Here is a 22138-nt window from a genome sequence, read left to right as displayed (position 1 = left end):
GGCATTTATATGTTCTTGTGCATTGAATCTCTTTTAGGTGGTTATCATCTAAAGAAATTGATAAAAAGGGATATTAAATATTGAAAAAGAAAAATTCCACAGCTTATGTGTGAAATACAAAAGTGTCTACTTTCAACTTTTTCCAATGCTCAAGAACACTATCTCATACATCTATTTGAGGAGATTGAATTGTGTGGACCTTTATAAACTAGGTCAATGTGGATGGTTGAGAGACACTTAAAATTTATGAAGGGATTGGTTTGATAAAGAGCATTTCCTAAGGGTTCTATGGTAGAGGGGTATATGGTATACTAGACCATAGTGTAGATTAGTGAATATCTTCCAAAGTTTGTAGCAAATATTCATGTAGATCGCATTTGGGATCCCAACTCTAGTAACAAATTTGAAGGGGATTACCTAATGGAGAAAGGTAGATTGAGAAGAGAGACGCAATTATAAGATGTTATTGTAGTTAATTAATTCTTATCCATCATAAATATAAATTTTTTTCTAATTGGTCTAGTTGTATTCTTTATAGTTGGTCATGAGTGGGATGCACTATATTTTTATATTACAAAATTTTTTGATTGGATGACAATAAGTCTCAAGAAAATGATCACTCATTAACATGGGATGATGTTACATTGTTGGTTAAAGAAACTCATCATAATGAAAATCCTAGTGTTAAGCCAATGGTACTTGATTTAGCATGATTTAAGAGATACAAAGGTATCCAAAAGATTACTAATCATGACCCATATGTTAAATATCAACTCAAAGATCGATACAAATAATCTTGACATGTTTGAATAATTGTAGATCAAACACCACAGAAATATGTACTACCATGGACATAAATTTCATATAAAAAGTTAGACAAAACCAAAAAAACTTGTAATTCTGGGATAACTGTAGGCTTTTAGGTCACCAATATTTTGTCTAGAAATGACTTACATCCTCAACAATTTAAAAATTGATACTATGGAATTTTGGATGATATAATTGAGCGTGAGTTTAATTCATTCAAATTAGTTCTATTTTTCATTAAATTGTATAGGTTACAACTAAATTGAAATGATCCTGATAGGACTGTTATTGAACATGATAATGGATTTACAATGATTAATACAAGGTCATATGAGTCAATTAGAGATGAGCCCTATGTTCTTCCAAGCCAATGTGAGCAAGTGTTTTGCTTTGGTGTTCTACATAAATTAGGTTGGCCATTTGTTGTTAGACATGATCCAAGAGAAAGGCTAGTAAAGTATAATGTGATGAAAGAAGAAGATATTGAATAATTAGAAGATGAAGTAAATGATGATCATGAATCACTGTTACACAATGAAGAAGAAGAAGAAGATTTTGGTGATGCTGACGATGATGGTGATGATGATCATGATGATCATGATAGGGCTAATGAAGATGGTGATGATCAAGCTGATGATGGTCATGAAGATTATGTCATGATAATGGTGATGATGATGATGATAATGGTGATGAAGATGTTGGTGGTGATGATGATGATCAAAGTGATAAGTATGATGATGGTGATGATGATGATGATGACATGGATAAAGATTATGATCAATGAATCCCTTAAGAAATCCAATAAGGATAAATAGATGATACGAAATACTCGATGATATCTTTAAGAATGGGATTGATTCTTATAATATATCTCATTGTTATTGGATACTTGCACCCATAGGTTGGGATAACACCTTTCTTTTTTAGAAATGGGCATTTAATGGTTAATCATCATCTTTGCATAGTTATGAACAGTCACCACTGATTAGTTTGTTCACTTCACTTGTCATTATTTGATTAATCTTCCATAGGTTGTGATAAAGACAATATCATGTTGAATGTTGATAATGTGACTATCTATTTGCTGATAGGAAACTATATAAATATGTACACACACACACACACACACACAACTATGGTTGCATTTATGTTGTTTGATGTGAACATGGAAATACTTGAATGGTGTGAGAAAATTTGTCCTTTGATGTTCAATCTTCCTAATCAATACCTCTTGTAATGGTTATAACTGATTGGTGATTATGGTGATCATTTGATAAATACATAAGTTGATAATCTTGACATGCTTGCTAACTAATATTTCATGTAGATACAAAAAAATTCCTATCATTGGACTGGTAAATATAACATTTAAACCAATTGCCTCCAATTAATATTGACTCAAATCTACAATCTACCATTTTATTAATAATTTTTTTGGTAAGTCTATTACTTTCATTTCATTGTTGATTGCTAATAATTACTAATCCTTTTCATGAGAGACATGGAATCACCGCAAGATACAAGCAAGGATGTACTAGCTCACACACCTTCTTCAACGAAGGTAAACCTTAATTATTATAATTGTATGGAAATAAATATCATATTATTATGTTATTTTATTTATGGATTTGGAGTTATTTTGATGGAATTTTACTAATATTGATGTTACAACTTAATACTTATTGATAGGGAAAACCAAAAAAGAAAATAGATCAAATGCGATCTAAAACATGAGCATCATTTCTAGATGATATCACCTATAGTGCTGACTCCATATTCATGGCCCACTAACTCATACAAAGATACAATGATGAAACTATTAACATTATCCTTGAGAGAAACCTAACTAAGGAGACAATGACACTGAAAGAAGAATTGATACTTAGAGTCAATTCTTTGAAGGTAAGAAAAAATAGAAGTTCAATAGATAATTATATTTATAGTAACTTATGGATCATGATCTAAAATATTATGTATTCTTCTACATAATTTTGTGACACCTACAAGACCATGTGGTCAACATGGTGAAGGTTGTAGTGCACAAACTTCATGTGAGTAACACTTCCTCTTTACAACATTACTGAAAATTACAATATTATTACACCATTAAGTTTATTTAAGGTAGATTTAGTTATGACTGAGTGCTATTCCATACTTGGGTCTCTATTTAAGCTAGTTAGATATATGCCAACTTGATATATATATAATCCATATATTTAGTTGTACTAAAAATTACAATATTATTACACTTTCTATTTAATTAATACCTTCTCATATTCTTATGAGAAGAAAGAATGCATCAGTTGTACACATTGTGAAACAATATGAACAATAAAAAAAGATTGTAACCCTACTAGTGCAACATTATTTGTTTTCATCAACATTATAACATTTAACTTTTATTTTCATATGCTTCTAGCTAGTATCTCATTTGATCTTTATCCATTGCAAATGTCTTTGCCAACAATGTATTCTTCAACTCATGATGAATTGTAAATGCCTCCTTTTGTCATCACTCTAAGATTGTTGAGTACATTATTGGCAACAAGGAGCTTGCAAAAATCTTCAACTATGCCAAGTACAACTAGTAAAACTTTATTTTACTATGTTTTGTAATGTGATAATAATGCATTATTATTATTTTTTGTTGGGTGAATTTTATGCCCATGGACCTATTTTGTGCACTAATAGATAGACCGACAGTTGATAGAACAATAGAGAATAGTACTACTAAAGCTAAACCATTTCCTAAAGTAGTTTGTGTGACTAGTACTGGTTCATTTGTGGGGATGTTTTTGTTGAATAAGAAAACTATATTTTTGTTAAAATTATGAAATATTCTAGGTCCTTTAAAACTGTTATTATTTATAGTATAACTGTAGTTTATTTGTACATAACTCATTTTGGATTGACAATCTCATGATTTTTTATATGATCATCTTTTTCAAATGTCATTGAAGCTATTTGGACCCACCATACATAAAAGGTACATATTTTTGTATCATTGCTACAATATTTTTCTTTTCTTCCATTTATTATACTATATCAAAGTTAATTATATAACAATTTTTTTTTTTTAAAGGTGGAGTGAATAGGGTCCTGAATTTAAAAATCAGCTCATTACATCTTTTGAGGACATTTTTGGAAAAAAATATTTTTGACACTGCCCTACTTCTCAAAGAGAATCCAGACATATAAAGAATGTGAGGGACTAATATAGGTGTCTAATGGATAGCCCAAAGTATGACCATCCTCCTATGATTCCACCAATGGAGTGGAATGAAATAATAGAAGATGCAAAAGAGAAAAGGCTATGTGGTAAAACAAATGAACTAGAAAAGGGAAAAAGAAGGTATGTCATGATAGTATTAAGTAGAATGTAATCATGCGCTAATTAGTGATAATTTTAAATATAAAATCTAACATGTTTCAAATTGTCCATAGACTGTAGGACACATCAGTGGCTACTAAATCAAGAGTAGAAAAGGTTTGCCAACACAAACTTGGCTCTCATGGCTGTATGAATCTCCAGTCTCAACTTGTAAGTAGCAGAAATAGAATTTCATATAATTTTTTTAATATAATGTTGTAAAAAATTTTGGTTAATCAAATCATACATTCAAAATTGATGATATTAAGAAAAATTCTATACTAGTCTTAGAGGAATCACGACATGCCAAATCCTAATAAATAGTGAAGAAAAACCATTTGATTCCTCTAAGTATTTCAATCCTACTAAGCTCACAACAACGTCCAAAAGAGAGCTCAAAATTGAAGACCAAGGTTGTGGTGAATGTTACATGTCACAAGCCTTTCACATTGGAAAACTACTTCTTTTTCCCAAGTCATATGGAAAATTCCAACTTATGCAGATCATAACCAAATTCACATTACAAAAAAAGCCTCCCATGACTTCTTCTACTACAAGTGACCTGCATGAAGAGCATGCTTATGAGAATATGTCTACATGGATTGAAAAGGCTAAGACTAAACAAGAAGTTACTCTTATATCACCAAAAAAAGTATGGGCCTAGATTCAACATCATGTAGAAGAAGGGATGTGATGGATGTAATGGCCTAGGACCTCAAAAACAAAGCATTAATGAACCTATTACTACAATAGAATGATATTACAGCCTGGGACTTGGATTAAAGCCATTCACACTAGGCCCTCTTAATACTGAGTTATCCTCATCTAAGAATGTGAATGCTTCGAACAATGAAAATGCATCTTAGAACACCCAACCTTAAACTAAAGAAACTCAACCCAACATTTATAAACCCAACAGTTCCTATGGCCTTAAGCACATCTTTGATCCTAATGAACTACCAATATATGATAAAAACATTACTAGAACTTCACCTAGTCCTTTAACTCATCCAAAATCTTGTGATGAAATATGATGAGACCTAAGCCCTCTTGCCTCTGAATATGGAGTGCATGATCCATATGATAATGGCATCCATATCTTTTCCTTCAACCAATGTTTATTTAACACTAATGATGACATTTCCCTAGTTTACCCTAAACGTATTGATTGTGACCAACAAGGACAACTAACATTTGACAAATTTGAAAATGATGACACCATTGTGGAATTATTTGAACTCTATGAATATATACTATGAGGTGACTAGAAATCAGGTTTTTCCATTGACTTAAACAATATGACATATTTTGGGGAGTCAACTCCATCTTCTAGTCAAAAAATTGAAATATAGCAAAAAATGAAAAAAGTAGGTCTCTTGGTGGAAACTAAATCATGCCATTAGACCATGAAAAAGTAAAAACAAAGGAAATTGTCAAGGGTGAAAACCTCTCTGAAGCATTTGAGGATGGAATATGGGACATACCCCACTAAAAGAAAGACTAGCCTTGCTTGTTAAGATGAAAAAAGAGATAAATCTAGGAACACCTAACAATCCTAAGATCATGCATATTGTAGCCTTAACACTATCAAAAGAGGAAAATGATGAGTTTGTCAGATTCTTTCTGGAGAGGTAGAACAACTTTGCCTAGTCCTATGTAGACATGAAAAGATTAGATCCTAGACTAGTCCTTCATCACTTACCAATAAGACTAGGAATGAAACTAGTAAAGAAAAAGTTCAAAAAGATGCATACTCAAGTAGCTCTCCTTATCAAAGCAGAATTGAAGAAACTACTAGATGCATGCTTCATAAGACCCATTGATTATGCAAAGTGGATATCAAATCTAGTAATAGTAAGAAAATACTTTGGGGGCATCCAAATTTGTACAGACTTATGTGATCTTAATAAAGCATGTCCTAAAGATGATTTCCCATTGCCAATTATAGACATCATCATAGACATGACAACCGGATATGAGATGCTAGCACTAATGGATGGCTTCTCTAGATATAATTAGATTAGAATAGCTCAAAGATCAATACAAAAAAGCTTTCACATGCCCTTGGAGAACATATTGCTGGAATGTCATGCCTTTTAGCCTTAAAAATGCTAGGGCAACATACCAGAGAGGAATGACTAATATCTTCCATGACTACATGCACATCCTAATGGAAGACTATGTAGATGACCCACTTTATAAATCTCCTAGAAGAAATGATCATTTGGGCATCTTAGACAAAATATTCAACAAAATGGAAAGCTATAAGCTCCAATTGAATGCTAAAGGTGTGTATCTAGAGTTAATTTTGGAAATCTCTAGGTATATTCTTTCTCAATGAGGCGTCAAGCTTGATCTTGAAAAGGTGAAAGAAACACTTGCCATGCCTCTTCCAAAAAATCTAAAAATATTAAGAAGTCTACAAGGGAGATTGCAATCTATCTGTAGATTCATTATAGAACTAGTAGATAAATGTCACTCATTTCAACATCTATTACTTAAGGAAATATCCTTTCAATGAAATAACAAGTGATGAGTCTTTTCAACAACTCAAAGACTATCTTCTAAATCTATAAATTCTAATGAATCCTATTCTAGGAAAACCATTTATTTTTAAGATCTCAGCTATAGAAAAAACATTAGGATCTCTCTTAGCAAAAACTAATGAAGAAGAGAGAGAAAAAAAAATATTGCATTAGAAGAACATGTGTTAGATATGAACTTGACTATTCACTCATTGAATGAGAATTCATTGTTGTCATCTTTTCAACCCAAAAGTTGAGACAGTATATGCTTCATCATAAAATAATGTTTGTCTCTAAGATTGACCCATTAAAGTATCTCCTAATTAAAGCTACTCTCATAGGGAACCTAGAAAAATGGGTTATGATCCTTAGTTAATTCAACATAGAAGATGTGGATAGAAAGGGAATCAAAGGACAAGTAATGGTTGATCAGTTAGTAGAAGCACTCATAGCAGATGATTATCTTATGTTGATAGGATTTTTTAGATGAAGCTATCTTTAACATGGATATAGCTAATAAATGGAAGCTTTACTTTGATGACTCATGTACAAGAAATTGTTTAGGAGTTGGAATCATGTTTGTGACACTACAAGGAGACATAACCCCGAAGTCATATTGGACAACATTTAATTCTAAAAACAACATACCATAAATATATGAGCCAATGATAACAGGATTCAAGCTAGTTATCCAATTGAACATACACCATTTACAAGTATATGGTGATTCCCATCTAGTCATCCTACAAGTCAATGATGACTATGAAACCAAAAATGATAAGTTGATTCCTTACAAATAGATGGTGGAATTTCTCAAACCTAAATTGTTCACCATATCTTTTCATCAACTCCTAAGAATAAAAAACAAGAAAGTTGACACTATGACCACTATTTCTTCTATGATCGATATGTCTAAAAATGTGGAACATTGTGAGTTCCTTATAGAACAAGTTTTGATTTTGATATTTGAGCTCTCTTAATCCAAGTTTGTGTGAACTTGTTGGTTTCAATTCACCTTGGTATCAAGACATTTATGACTATCTACATGCCCAAATCCTCCCCCCCAACTTATCCAAGAATGAATGATGCATCTTTATCTGCCAAGCTAATAGATATATCATCATTGATGACACCCTTTGTAAGAGATCCTTTAACCAATATCTTCTCATATGCCTTGATTAACAAGAAGTTGTAACTACCTTACACAAATTACATGAAGGTATATGTGGAGGCCATTTCAATGGTTCAAGTCTAGAAAAGAAATTGGTAAGAGTTGGATATTATTGGCCCACCATGGAACAAGATGCTTATAATTTTGCCAAAACATGTCATAAGTGCCAGATACATAGTAATCTGATCCAATCACCAACACAATAACTTCAACCAATTATCTCTCCATGGCCCTTTTCACAATGGGGATTTGATCTCATCAGAGCTATTTCTCCTCCTTCTTTTGATGGCCATATGCTCATTATCACAAAAACTAAATACTTTACCAAGTAGGTTGAATTTGTCCCTCTAACTTTCACTACTCGAAATTAGATTTCAAGGTATGTTGTTATGGAGTTCCCTTGGCTATTATATTTTATCATGGTAGCTCATTTCAAAATAATGATGTTGATGAGATCTAAGAGAAGTATAACTTCTACCATGTATATTCTAGTATTTACCATCCATAGGAAAATCAACAATAGAAGCATCCAATAAGACCACTATTAAAGTCCTCCAAAAGATTGTTAATGACTTTGGTCGAGATTGGAACTTGCAACTAAATCCAACTCTTTAGGCCTACAGAACAAGTGTGCCTACTCTCGTTGGTGTAACACCATGCTTTCTAGTTTATGGAATTGAGTCTATACTTCCTATTGAAATTGAAATTCCATCATTGAGAGTATCCCTACAAGACATTTTTTATGATGAAAACTATAGAGTATCTAGACTACATGAACTTGAAATGCTAGATGAATGGAGTCAAGTTGCCTTGACACATTTGCAAGCCTACTGAAATAGACTCTAGAGGAGCTATAACAATAAAGTTAGAGTTCATCATTTTGAGTTCAGTGATCTAGTCCTAGAAATGAACTACAAGACTCAATAGCAAAGAGAGAAATAAGGAAAATTTGAGCCAAATTGGGAAGGGCCCTATGTAGTCAATAAGGAATTTGGGTCTCGAGTATATTAGATTGTAACTCTAGAGGTGAACCAATACATGTATACACAAATAGCATGCATATTTGTAAGTAATGTACTTGATTTTGTCTAAAAGTCCTTAAAAAATAGCAAAAACATGGACTAAAAAATGGATGCCTTGATGAATAGCTAGCAAACATGCATCTTTGCATGAAAATTTGAGTCAAGAGAATTTTTTTGTCTAAAAGTGAAAACCTAACAAATAGGTGCCATGTGTAATCAATTGTTGCTCCTTCATCTATTAGGATTCCATTTGGTCTTTCCCTCTTGCATTCCCTAATTATATCTTTCATATTGAAAGACATCCCTAGTCCTTGATCATGGCCCATGAATTGGTTATTATATATTTTTATCTTACCCAAATGTCATCAATCTATACATACTCTATATTTGGCCTTTGTACCTAGTTTTCATCTTTGTATTTGATCTGTGTACATAGTTTGCATATTTTTATCTCTATCTAACACTTTTGAATCCTTTACGATCCTAAAAAAATCATAAAATATCTTGAAAAAAATCCATAATAATCATAAAATATCCTGAACAAATCAATAAAAATTGTAAAATGTCCTGAACAAATCCATAAAAATCAATATAATGTCATGAAAAAATCAACAAACATCATAAAATATCTTGAAATAAATCCTAAAAATCATAAAAATTATTGAAAAAATGAGCAAGATAGAAACATTTAATATCCTCAAAAAACCTAAAAATCACAAATCCCTATAAAAAATTGCAAGAAACCTTATAAATAATCATTGTAGATAATCACCCCTTTTTCTTAAATACTTGCACCTTTATAGACTAAAACTCAAAGAATTGCACTTTGATCCTATCAACAGTGATTATCTACCAAACCAAAAAACAAGGATCCTATCAACCAAACCAAAAAACAAACCTACCACATAATCAATTTGAAAAACACTCTCTCAAAACCAATGAAACTTTGAAAAAACTAATAATGGATGAGAATAGTTGTTGGCTCACACTATTTATAAAGTGATTTATTTTTTCTTTATTTTTCTTTGATCATGTTCCTATGCCACTTGATGATATAAACTAATATCTGAGAGTGTCAAGATGGTTTGTGGTTCCCTTTTGATTTTCTATCTATTGAATGCCCTTTTGATAGTCTGGGGCATGTATATATGCCTTAGGAGGGATAAGGTCATTCTCTTTCTACATCAAGCTTGTTTACACAAAAAGCTTCCATTTGCACTCTGGCCCTTTATGACCATGACATGTAGCATTATGTTTTCCATATCAAAATAACTCTCTTTTGACATATAATGCACTTTATGAAAGTAAAAAGTCATCACCTCATACTAACTGGTCCCAATCTCATCTCCTCTATCTTTTAATCTCCATCTCACCCAGCATCAGCATGGTCTAGTACTTTGATACACCAAAAACAATCTTCATCCTAGATTCCTACATCCATCAAAGAGCCCAAAGAATCCAAAGCAATGTACTTATACAAAAATGGTATTCATTTTACATTTCATTTGCATTCATTTCATATCATTCTACATTTTGTTTCATGACAAAAATATGTGGCAAAAGAAAAGATATTATTTCCTAAGAATGACGTGATAAACCAATGCATGGTATCATCACATAAAGCCCACATAGAAAGACATAAATGCATCCATACAAAGAATTCAAACATGTGCATAATCCATCACATATAGTAATCATAACATAGCTACATCTCATAAATGTCTCAAAAAGTATCAAAGTACATGATCATGGTTTACATCAATACTAATTGCATGTACATGTCAACCATGAAAAAGTATTACAAAACAAGAGAAGACACTTCTACACAAGAGCATGTCTATGTCAATATGTGTAATCCCTAGCCTCATGACCTCTATCTAGCCTCAATTATAACCCCTCACATTTGTATGGTGGCCTCATTGGTCTCATCACACCTCCACTACTATGTGACCTTTGTGTCCACCAAGAATGGGATCTCGATACCTAGTAGCTCTTAGCCCTTTGCTCTGGTTACACCACCATCTCATAATGCATCCTCCAATACTATGTCTCTATAGGAACCATAGCCATCAACCTAAAAATCTCTCAAAAAGATGCATCCCTAATGCTACTAATGAAGTCTTGATACTCCTAGAATTCTCTCTATGCCCTCTGTACTACTACATCTTGAGAAGCTATCACAATGTCCCTCTTTGTTGTAACCTAGTCACAATCCACCCTCAAATTCTCAACCTCTACATAAAACTACTTTAACTAAATTTGAAGCCCTCTAATCACCTCCATCATCTATAACTCTAACTTACTAAGACCTATCTATAATGGAACTAGCATACGCTCTATGCAACCTATGGGATCCTCCTCTATATCCATGACTATAGCATCTACACCTTTGTCCTCCCCTCCATGTGACTCCCCTCTATCCTCCTCCTCATCCTTTCAGTTGTCACCATCCCCACCCCCACCCCCACTACCTCCATCCTCCTCCTCATCATCTCCCCTCTCATCATCATCCTCCCCATCCTCATTACCTCCCCTCTCCTCATCATCCCCTCCCTCTTCATCATCCTACCATCCTCATCATCATCATCTGTAGCCTCATCATCTCCTCCCTCCTCATCTATCTCCTCCTCACCATCATCCTCCTCATCATACTCCTCTCCACCCTAATCTACCTATGGTATTGGAACTTCTAGATCTATCAATGACTTCAGTCAATGTTGAGAAAACCATCATTCATATGTTGTTTTCGTGCCCACATCTATCACATCTACCACTTGAAGGAGAGATATAATTTCATCTTAAGATAACTTATAGAACTTCCTAAGACCTATCCTCTATATTTATAGGGAACTTTCCTTACCCCACTTAGAGATCACTTCTAATATCTCTATCCCTTTTAGAACTCTCTAACAACTTCAAACTTTAACTATACCTTGACTTCCTTCTATGCACTCAAGGGCATAATTAGTCACTCTTCTTCCCAAAAAATTATTGGGACTAGGAATAGGTTTCCTCTCTATTCCTTGTTATTTTTCAATTCCCCATTGATGAATCTTGGTGGCTCCTTAGGTTTCCTATGAAGTTCTTTTTCTCGTAGTTTTAGGCCTTGTAGCCTTTTTGCCCCAAATTAGGCCTCCTAAAAGCTAGGTTTTTTGGTATAACTCATTATTACTCCAAGAAACCCCCTAAAAAACCTATAGGTTCTTCCTACTACCAATAAAGACTCAAATATTTCTTAACTCTTAGGTCTTGACACTGTCTGTACACTAGATTTCATAGAAACTCAAATTTTCAAGGGTTTTAGGAGCATGGATGTTATTATTCCTTCTATGATTCCATAGGTTTTTTAGATAAAATCTTCTACTTATCTCCTTTAATCCACATAACAAGGACACACACCTCTACATGTAATTGGTTCAACCTAATCCATTTAGCAAGTTCTCTTGCTACTGCTCTACACAAACCTCTAGCCAGAATGTCATTATACTTGCATAGGGCTTGGTAGTAAAATTATTTACCATGCAAGAAATGACTCCAAAATCCATATTTATATTATATAAAAAGTTCTTTACTTCATTCTAGGTGACCATGAAGTTTTAACAGTGGGAACTCAAGTTAATGCCATTATTTACATGACCGGTTCAAAACTAGAAAATGAGCCAGTGAAACTTAAATGATTTTCAAATTGACCATAGATGTGAAAAACTACTAAAAAAATGCCACAATTATTTAATACATAACTAGAGACAAATTTTCAATTCATTAAATTAGTTCCTTCAATCCATTAAAGGTCTGGATCAAGGCTTTGTTACAAAATTCAGTCCAAAATCTTGGTTCTCAATCCATAATTCGTACAATAACTTCACTAACATCCATGTTAGGGTTTGGTTGGCCTTAAATACTCTATTAAAATATTTATGGACCCTTAGGTTAGGATTTTAGCATCCTTATAGAACTTTTCTATGTTTTATGAAATGTTGTCATAACAACTTTGTAAAGTTGTCATGAGCAACTTTTGCATCTTTTGCAATTTTGCCAAACCACTACCCTCAATAATTCAAATTGACTTTGTTATCTCTATAAGTTGGGCCTAGACTGGATTATAAATCAGTCAAACTTGAGTAACACAAAAACACTCCTAGGTAGTGGGTATACCAAAATTAGGAGTGAATCTTTGGGTTATAGGCTAGTTCCTTTTGATGTTTCACCTATTTACTTCTTTAGATAAAGAATCAAACTTGATAGGGAAAGGGATAGAAGGATTCCTTGCAAGTAAATTTTGAAGGTAAAAGGAGTGATACACCAAATATTCAAATTAAAAGATTTCTTTCTTGACACAATTAAAAAATTCTAAATAGCTAAGATCAGCACACTCTTGACCTCAAGAAACTCATACATGAATATTTCACAAGAAGAATAAACTTTAGAAAATATGTTAAGGTGGATGATAACATTCACAATTTCAATAAACTTGAAAGAAAGAAGTACATCATGACTTGCAACCTGTATAAACTTTCTAGAACTTCACTTGTAGCCAAAACTAAGACAAAAACTTAGGGATTCAAAGTAAATCACAAGAAGTTCTATCAAATCAATAAATTAAGTAGCAAAGAGAAACACAATAAGGGCTCTTGAATTGTTCATTTATTTAGATATCAATAATCATTCCACAACATTCATCTAGATTGACTATAAAACAAAATTTGTAGAAAAAGCATGAAGGATTCTTAAGAAATCTCAATATCACTATCTTGCATAAAACTTTGAAAGTCCAGCCCCTTTTCCACATCTTGGAAATCCTTAAAATAGAGAAGGATTGTGACAAGCTTCAAATGTGAGGGCACATGTCAAAAAACTATTGGAAGAAATAGAGATATTTTAGAAAGTTACATTCACATTTACATTCTATGTTTTCTGCATTTTGGGTCAAACTAGGAAGATAATCATGAAAATGCTAGGTGGTGCTTGGTATAGGAATGCCTTAACTAATTTCTTTTCCCATGCCCTTAATCATCAAATTATTCAACTACCTTTTCCTTCAAACTTAATATTTGCAAATACTTTCTTCGTCTTCTACCACTTTCTTGAAGGTTGTTCCATGAAATTGATTCGATTATGATTTTGATCATATCCTTGCTCTAACTAAAAATATAATCTCCATTAAAATTGTATCATCGGAGCCAGCAACACACTCATCTTCTCAATGTCAACCAATGCCTTGCTCTATTCTTCTTCATACTATCACTTTTACCATCTTAAGATTGAATCTCTACTAACTGCCAAGAGGGGTGTACATGTCATCATTTGATCTGAACTCACCATCTTTCACATTTTTACCATTATACTCTTACATTGACTAGGTTGACTCACAATGATACAAAGCTATGACCTTATGACTTACCCTAGATAAGAATCCTTTGTATCATCTTTAGAGATGAGTACTAGCTTTACGATCTCATGATCATCAAAAATGACCTTTTATCATAGGATCACAAGCCCTTAAAAATGGCTTCTATGACCATATGATACCTCAGTTTCCATGGCATTAGGTAGGTCCTTTTAGCCCCCTACGATCCCATGAATGTGGTTACACTTTCCCTTGGCATAGCTTTGGAAGTCAACCTTCAAACTTCTATGATGTCATGACATAGGTTTGCACAACATCATGGCTTAACTTTCATCTCTCACGATCACTCAACATGCCTCTACTGCACCATCGGGCCTCTTTTCTTTTGGGCTCATGATCCTTCAATCAACTGGTGAACCCTTGCAATGTCACAACCATACAATCACATGATGGTGGTTACCCTTCTATCTTTGCTTAACAATCTTATGGCTAAAGGTAAGATCGTATCTCCTTTCTTTTCGATTGAATAATGTTGAATAAATGACACTTTCTTTTATCAATCAATGCTTTCTCTAAAAGTTAAAACTCATGATGCTATGACAATAGGAACTCATAAGAATGGGACCAACTAGACACATGTCTAAAGCACACTTCCTCACTTTAACTAAACCTTATGCACCTTCATAATTCGAGAATGCACCAACCCTAAATCTTCATTTGATCAATGACCACTGAACAACTAGAAACCTCTTTCTATATTTATGACATTCGACCAATTAGAGCATGCCACCTGGTCAAATTTTTCTTACACCTTTCACCAACCTATGATCTTAATATCATGTCTTAGTAGACCATCTTCATAGCTTTGTTATTCAACACTTTAAACTTCATGATATTATGACAAACAACAATCATAATATCAAAACCCACATCAATGGCCCTTGAGATCATATGATGGATCCTAGTTGAAACATCAAAGGATCAAAAGATTGGTATCCTCACCCCTTAACATGAAATCATAGCCTCAATAAATTTTATGACCTTACAACTACTCTTTTACCCCCATAGCTTAATGCCCTTCATGGAGATCCTTTACAATGTCACAAAACCCCTCAAGTCATAAGATCAGAACTTCACTTTTGGACAATATACCCATGATCTTACAACACCATCATCATCACATGGTCATGGCCTCTTAAATTTTCTTCTTCAATTTGATGAAATTTTTTATGTTTTAGCATCAATACTTCAACTTTGCATGGACATTATACACTTACAATCTTGTGATCAACCAATCACATAAACATACGACCATATGACAAGGCATAACATTACAACATGAAATCCATTCTCTTGTGATCTCACAGTATCCATATTAGTTTCATTAAACCATACTCCCAATGTCATGAAATGGTGATCTTACAACTCAAGGTAATATCATAGCCTTCATCTTTTAGCTTGGCAATCATATGACAAATTGTGACACCATGACCCTCCTAATTCAGCTTCCTAATCACACAATCAAGACATTTATCATAGCATTGCACCCTCGTAAGATCAGAGGTGTAGATCCTATCATAGCATCTTCAACCTAACCCTTTCATCTTGTGATCTTATGATACAGAATATCCTTGTAAGATTGTAACACCATTTTTTAGGCTGAAAAGCATTGGGTGAGTGCATCTTTTCTCTTATGATCAATGTTCGTTCAATAACTTGAAAATGGTCCACCATGTGACTCAATGATGACACGATGCTATGAAAAACCAAAAAGTCACACCATCGCAACTTATTACTTAACTATATCAATCAAAAAGAGACATTGAATGAATAGAATATTAACTTTTTCAATCACATTCTCATTTAAAACCTGAAAGGTGACCATCTTGTTGACCATTCAATCATTCTTGGAGCATGTCATGTGTCATCATTTTATTTTCTTTCTTTCTACTCTATCTTTACCATCTAGGACCACTAGGACACATGTCATACATGCACATCCCTAATTTTACTAATTGTTAATCACATTCAAAATGTGGGTGTATGTGGATCATTGATCTCTATCATCTGACAACCTTGAAATGTTGAAGCTTTCCCCTATCTGTGTCAATATCCTTGACCAATTGGAATGCATCTATATGCCAAATTACTTGTCACCCCTTCATTTGTGGCCCATGGCTGAAATAGATCCTATAAGATAGGTGTCTACTTGTCATTATGTTGCTATAAATAATGACCTTGCAACTCTGTAAAGTGGCATAATGACGATCCTTGATCTACTAAAAAATTAAGGGTTGCCGTGATTTCTGACTTTATGACATGAAAATGCAATCGGTAGAAGCTTAAAAGGTTATAATTTTTTTCATAAGCATATGAAATGTGGAAAAAAGGTTAGAAAAACCTAGGGATATAACATGGTTAAGCATTTATGTGTCTCTCTAATTTGCATGACATTTAATAATTTAAATATATATGGCTACTACCCTAAAGGAAAAGAGTGGTAACATCTTTATCCATTTTTTGCACAGTGATAAAAAATGATAATAGACTTAAAACCACTAAATATAACCTTAAAACAAGAAAAAAAACAAAACAAAATCCCAAAAACCATTCCATTTTGGAGTCTTGGTCAAATTTTAACCCTTTGTTGACTTTCTAGGACTTAACCACCTAGATCCTAAAAGAAGACTCAAATCACTTGACTCCACTCAACCCTGAACTATCCACACACACACAAATCAACTTTGGACTTCCTAACTTAGTCCTTATTAACTAGTGGTTGGCTAAACCAACCCACAAGCCAAAATATTGTAAAGACCTTAAGGTTCTCCTGCACCATTCTCACCCTGCAACAAAGAAGTGAGGGAACCTATGGTGTTAAGAACTCTTTATTTATTCCATGCTTCTTAAAGTCACTCTTAGCTATCCAAGTAGCCTCTAACTCCAGTTGATGTCTCCACTTCACCAAGTGTTCCATGTATATCTTATGACTAGTCTTCTTCTTCACCCTTGAATCTAGAATCTCTTCAACCTATGGTTTCTAATTAGGCACCTCCAGTTCTTGCACATCCTTATTCACCTCAGTACCATACTATTCATTATCCATCTCTAGTCCTTTGTATATGATCAAGTCGTTCACATTGAATATAGGATAAATGGATATCTCCTTGGGTAATTCCACCTTATTGGTATTTGGTTCCATATTTATCCAACATCTTGCATGGTCCAATTATTTTCATATGTAGCTTGCTTGGTATGCCCTTCTATAATCTAGCCTTTTTTCAAGAATACCATGACCAAATTACCTACCTTAAATTGTAGATCTCTTCTCCCTCCATCTCTCTTATCTTTAAATTTTTTATTTTCCTCCATTAGAGTCTTCTTTACTTGCTCATGTACTTCTCTCATTGATTGAGAAAAATCATCAGCATGACCATTGATTCCCTCATAACCTTTCAAGTCTCTTAGCTCAAGTACACCTGTTGGATATATCCCATACACCACTTTAAATGGACTTCTACCACTAGTCCTATTTGCACTATTATTGTAAGAGATTTTTTCTTGAGGAATGATTGGTTCCCACCCTTGTCCATACTTCTTAATCAAACACATCAACAAGTTACCAAGTACCTATTGACTACCTCTATCTAACCATCTGTTTGGGGATGATAGGTAGAGCTATTAGACAAGTTGATTCCTAACCTCTTCCAAAGTGTCTTCCATAAATGGCCCATGAACTTCACATCCCTATCTACCATTATGCTCATAGATAATCCATGTATCCTAACTATCTCCTTGAAGAAAAGGTGGACAATGTGACTGGCATCATGTCTTGTTTTGCACGGAATAAAATGACTCATCTTACTAAATCTCTCCACCACCACAAACACATTGTTCAAACTAGTAGATGTTCTAGGTAGTCCTACTCCAAATTCCATGGTGATGCACTCCAAGGCCTATTTGGGATGGGTAATGGCAAGTAGAGACTTGCATTTGATGATGTCCTCTTTTCATTCTGACACACTCCACACTACTCCACATATCTCCTTACGTCTTTTTGCATCTTGGGATAATAATAGAACTTTTTGACTAAGTCTAGGGTCTTTTTCAACCCAAAGTGTCCACAAAAACTCCCATTGTATTTATCTTGAATACAATTCTCCCTCATACAGCCTCTTGAATAGTAACCCATTATGTAATGTGTAGTCAACATATTCATGATTCAGAAGCATCCAGAGGTATAAGGGCAATCCTGTGTCACCCAAAAAAAATGTACTTAGACTTAGTTTCTGTTTTATGTCTTTACATTTTTGGATACCCATTTGGCTCAAATAAAGGTTCCAACTCTCATAGTTCAACTATCAGTGCATTTGAAAATCCTGAAAAAATAGGAGCATGCAATTTGACCATCATTTTGGTAACCTAGAAGGTGTGACTTGGCCAAATGAATGTAATTGAGATTTAGAGCATTCCAGAAAAAGAATCAGGTCAAAAGGCCCCACGGTTTGAAAGTTATTGCAGTTTTTCGGGTTTTGGAGACCTCCTAAGAATGCTTCAAAGTCAGGTTTGGGGCATTAAATGACCTCAAAAAGGGTCAAAAAATGGGGGACGAGCAAAGCTTGTCCATAGGGCTATAGAGCGCTTTGAGAGCTTTCCAAAAATGTAAACGGTTCGTCAATCGGAGCTACAGTTCAAAAGTTATGCCTCCCAGAAGTTCGGCTACCGTTTCTGGATTCTTCTAGATTTGCACCGACTTCTAATGCGGCTTCTGGAACCTTCTATTTTGTCGGTGGATGCCTACTAGCACTTTCTAGAATGTACTCCTAGTCCTTAACCCTTTGGGGTCTATTTAAGGAGATTTTGGCATTGTAAAAGGCAGTTCGGGGTGGAGTTTGAGAGGAGGTGCTATAAGGAGAAATATTCTCCAGATTTATGCTATTGTAAGCCCATAGGGCATGTTTTGAAGTTTTTTTTCTCTGCACTATTTGTACTAGCTTATTTTCTCATTCAATATAATTCCCCTTTTCTATTGTGTCCATTCTGTTGTTGGGTCCTGTCCCCATCAATTCACTATGAAAATGATTATCAAATTCATTGCATACCTTATGGATCTATCAAAAGTCTACATCCCCTTTTTAAAGGTCTTTCAATTCCTTGACTCCAATTCTCTACAACTACATCTCCTAAATAGTGAGAAACCTCCTGGTAAGTGCATTTGCAACCTTATTATTAACTCCCCTCTTGTGCTTGATAGTGAAAGTTTAGGACTGCAGTAGTTCCATCCACTTGATATGCCTCAAACTCAATTTTTCTTGAGTATTAATGTAACTTAGGGTCTTGTTATCAATATAAAGCACAAACTCCTTAGGCAATAGGTAATGCTGCCACTTTTTTAAGGGCTTGTACTAACGCATATAGTTCTAAGTCATAAGATGAATACCTAAACTTTTCTTCATTCAACATTCTACTATGAATGGTTTATCAAAACTTGGAAATACTAGTATAGTTTGAGTAGTTACTTCCTTCTTCAATCTCTCAAATCTTGCATTGGCTTCTTGGTCCACACAAACTTTGTCTTTAGTCCTCCTTTTATGGTGTCAAGGACTAGTGCACATATTTCACCAAATCTCCTTATAAACTTCCTATAAAAGCCAAACCATGGAAACTTTTGACTTCAGTCTCTATCCTAAGAGTGGGACAACTTAAAATGGCTACAACCTTTCTCTTGTCCATCTTGAAGTTGACTTTTGATAACAAAATTCCTAGGTAGACTAGTTCTTATTTCATGAACTCACTCTTTTCAAGGTTTATGGTGAGCTTTTCCTCTTGGAGTTTCCTCAACACAAGTTTTAGGTGTTTCATGTGTTCTTCATTGATTTTACTAAATATGAGGATATTTCCCCACTTTTCATTCTCTAGCCAATTAGCAAAAGTGAGTACTTATGTTTAAATGAAAAGAATGAAGTCTTGGTTTTGTTTGATTCTAGGTCCAAGTCCTTTTAGGTTAGGTAAGTTTCTATTGGACTTTTCCTTTTCTCCCTCTCCTCATTCTAGCTGGGTGGTTTTTCATTTTGTTGAGTGATCTTATGGTTAGGTTAGTGCCTAGTTTGATAGAGATTCATCATCCTCACTCAAAGATCAGCTACAAGCTATATCTATTTACAGCTTATCCCTATTTGAAAAATTGATGCTGGTAGAAATTTGGAAATCATCTTCTCCTTAGTGAACTTCCTATCCATGAGGATGATTTCCCATAAAGAGCACTAAATGATGCACACACATCAAAAAAATGCAAATAGTAAGGCATCATGTAGATAATCAATGTTTCATCTATGATTGTAACTTCAAAAAATAGTTTAGATTCATTGTGGCCCTTGTAAACATCCTTCACAGAAAACCCAAGACTGACTTCCCCTCAACGGGTTTTCAACCCATGATGTTGGTTTTACAAAAACATAGTTTTGAATAAAAAGGAATGTTAAGTGGTCCTCAAAAAGGCCTTTGCATCTCATTTAGATATTTATATTTTCAAGGGGGGTGATTGTCCAAAGTTTGACTAAGAAAGGAAACATTAACAGAGAAGTGGAAACTATCTTCTCCTTGGTGGGTTTTCAACTACTAAGGATAGTTTCTTGAATTCCAAAGAAAACCAAGTTAATGATCTGACTAGATTTGGAAGTCATATTTATAATGTCTTAGAGTGATAATAAAGAAAACCTAACCATTACAAAAAATTAGGATATAACTTGGCAGAAATTCTTCTCTAGAGTACCCTAATGGTAACTTCCCAAAACTTAAAGGAAAACAAGAAACTAAGTTATGGAGAGCTAGAAATTTACCATTAAGCCCAAAAAAATAGTGAAAAGACCTCTAGATACTTGTTAAGCCCTTGCATTTACTATTCAATAGGCATCCCCTTAAATTCATTCATCTTGTGAAAATTATAAAGAATAATAGATGAATTGAAACTCCCATATAGAAACATAAGTAATTGAATGAACTATCACTCTTTCTTTGAACTGTTGTTATGTTAATGTGCATAGCTTTTTGAAAAGCTAGTGATTAATGCACTAGCCATTCCTTACACTTTCATAGTTCAAATCTTGTTCTCAAAATCATGGAAATTAGGTTTATAGGTTTTGATGGATTGACCAAAATCAAATCCCAACTGTAGAACTTCATGGAAATTTCTCTTTGCTTCTATGACATGGAAGATTTTCAAAAGATAGTAAGGTCTAAGTGGATTCACCCCAACACTAAGCAACTCCAAGGATGCAGGTGGGTCAAAGTTGTTAGTTTTCTAGTCATAGTTTAGGCCCTAGAGCTAATCTATGAATGCATACATCATTACAACCTAGAGAAAAGGCAAATTGTGTTGCCTGATGACACAAATGTTGATTTCAATTGATAGAAAAATAGTGGTCAATTGCCTCCATGTGCTAGAATGGGAAGAAATCTCATACTTGACCTTCGAGGGAGCTTTCTTCAAGTTATCTATAAAGAACATGATATGGAAGAAAGAAATCATACATACATAGTTCCAGAAACCATGAGGTGCTAAGAGTAAAGTTCCTAAAACCTTTTTTGGGAGCAACCTCAAACCAAAGATTATTGATATTTTCATTCTCCTACATAGGTCTAAAGTTGAGGTAGAAGCTTTGAATTTCATTGAGTAGTATTTTTTTTTAGTGTAAGTCAATTTCTTTGACACTTAATATATTGATTGGGCTCATGAGGTAAGTGAATTTCTATCCAATTCTTTTTGTGCATCCAAATTTATAATACATTCTATATGTTCTGTTTCCCCATCTATATGTTGGCCCAATTGCAATTATGGCTAAGCATCCCAAGAATAGAGAACTTTCCTAATGATGTAAAATCTTATGAGTTTTACCA

This window comes from Cupressus sempervirens, chromosome 11 (assembly GCF_028749045.1).
Source record: "Cupressus sempervirens isolate cs-2001-9-10 chromosome 11, ASM2874904v1, whole genome shotgun sequence".
NCBI lineage: Eukaryota > Viridiplantae > Streptophyta > Pinopsida > Cupressales > Cupressaceae > Cupressus > Cupressus sempervirens.
This window is presented reverse-complemented; position numbering follows the sequence as displayed.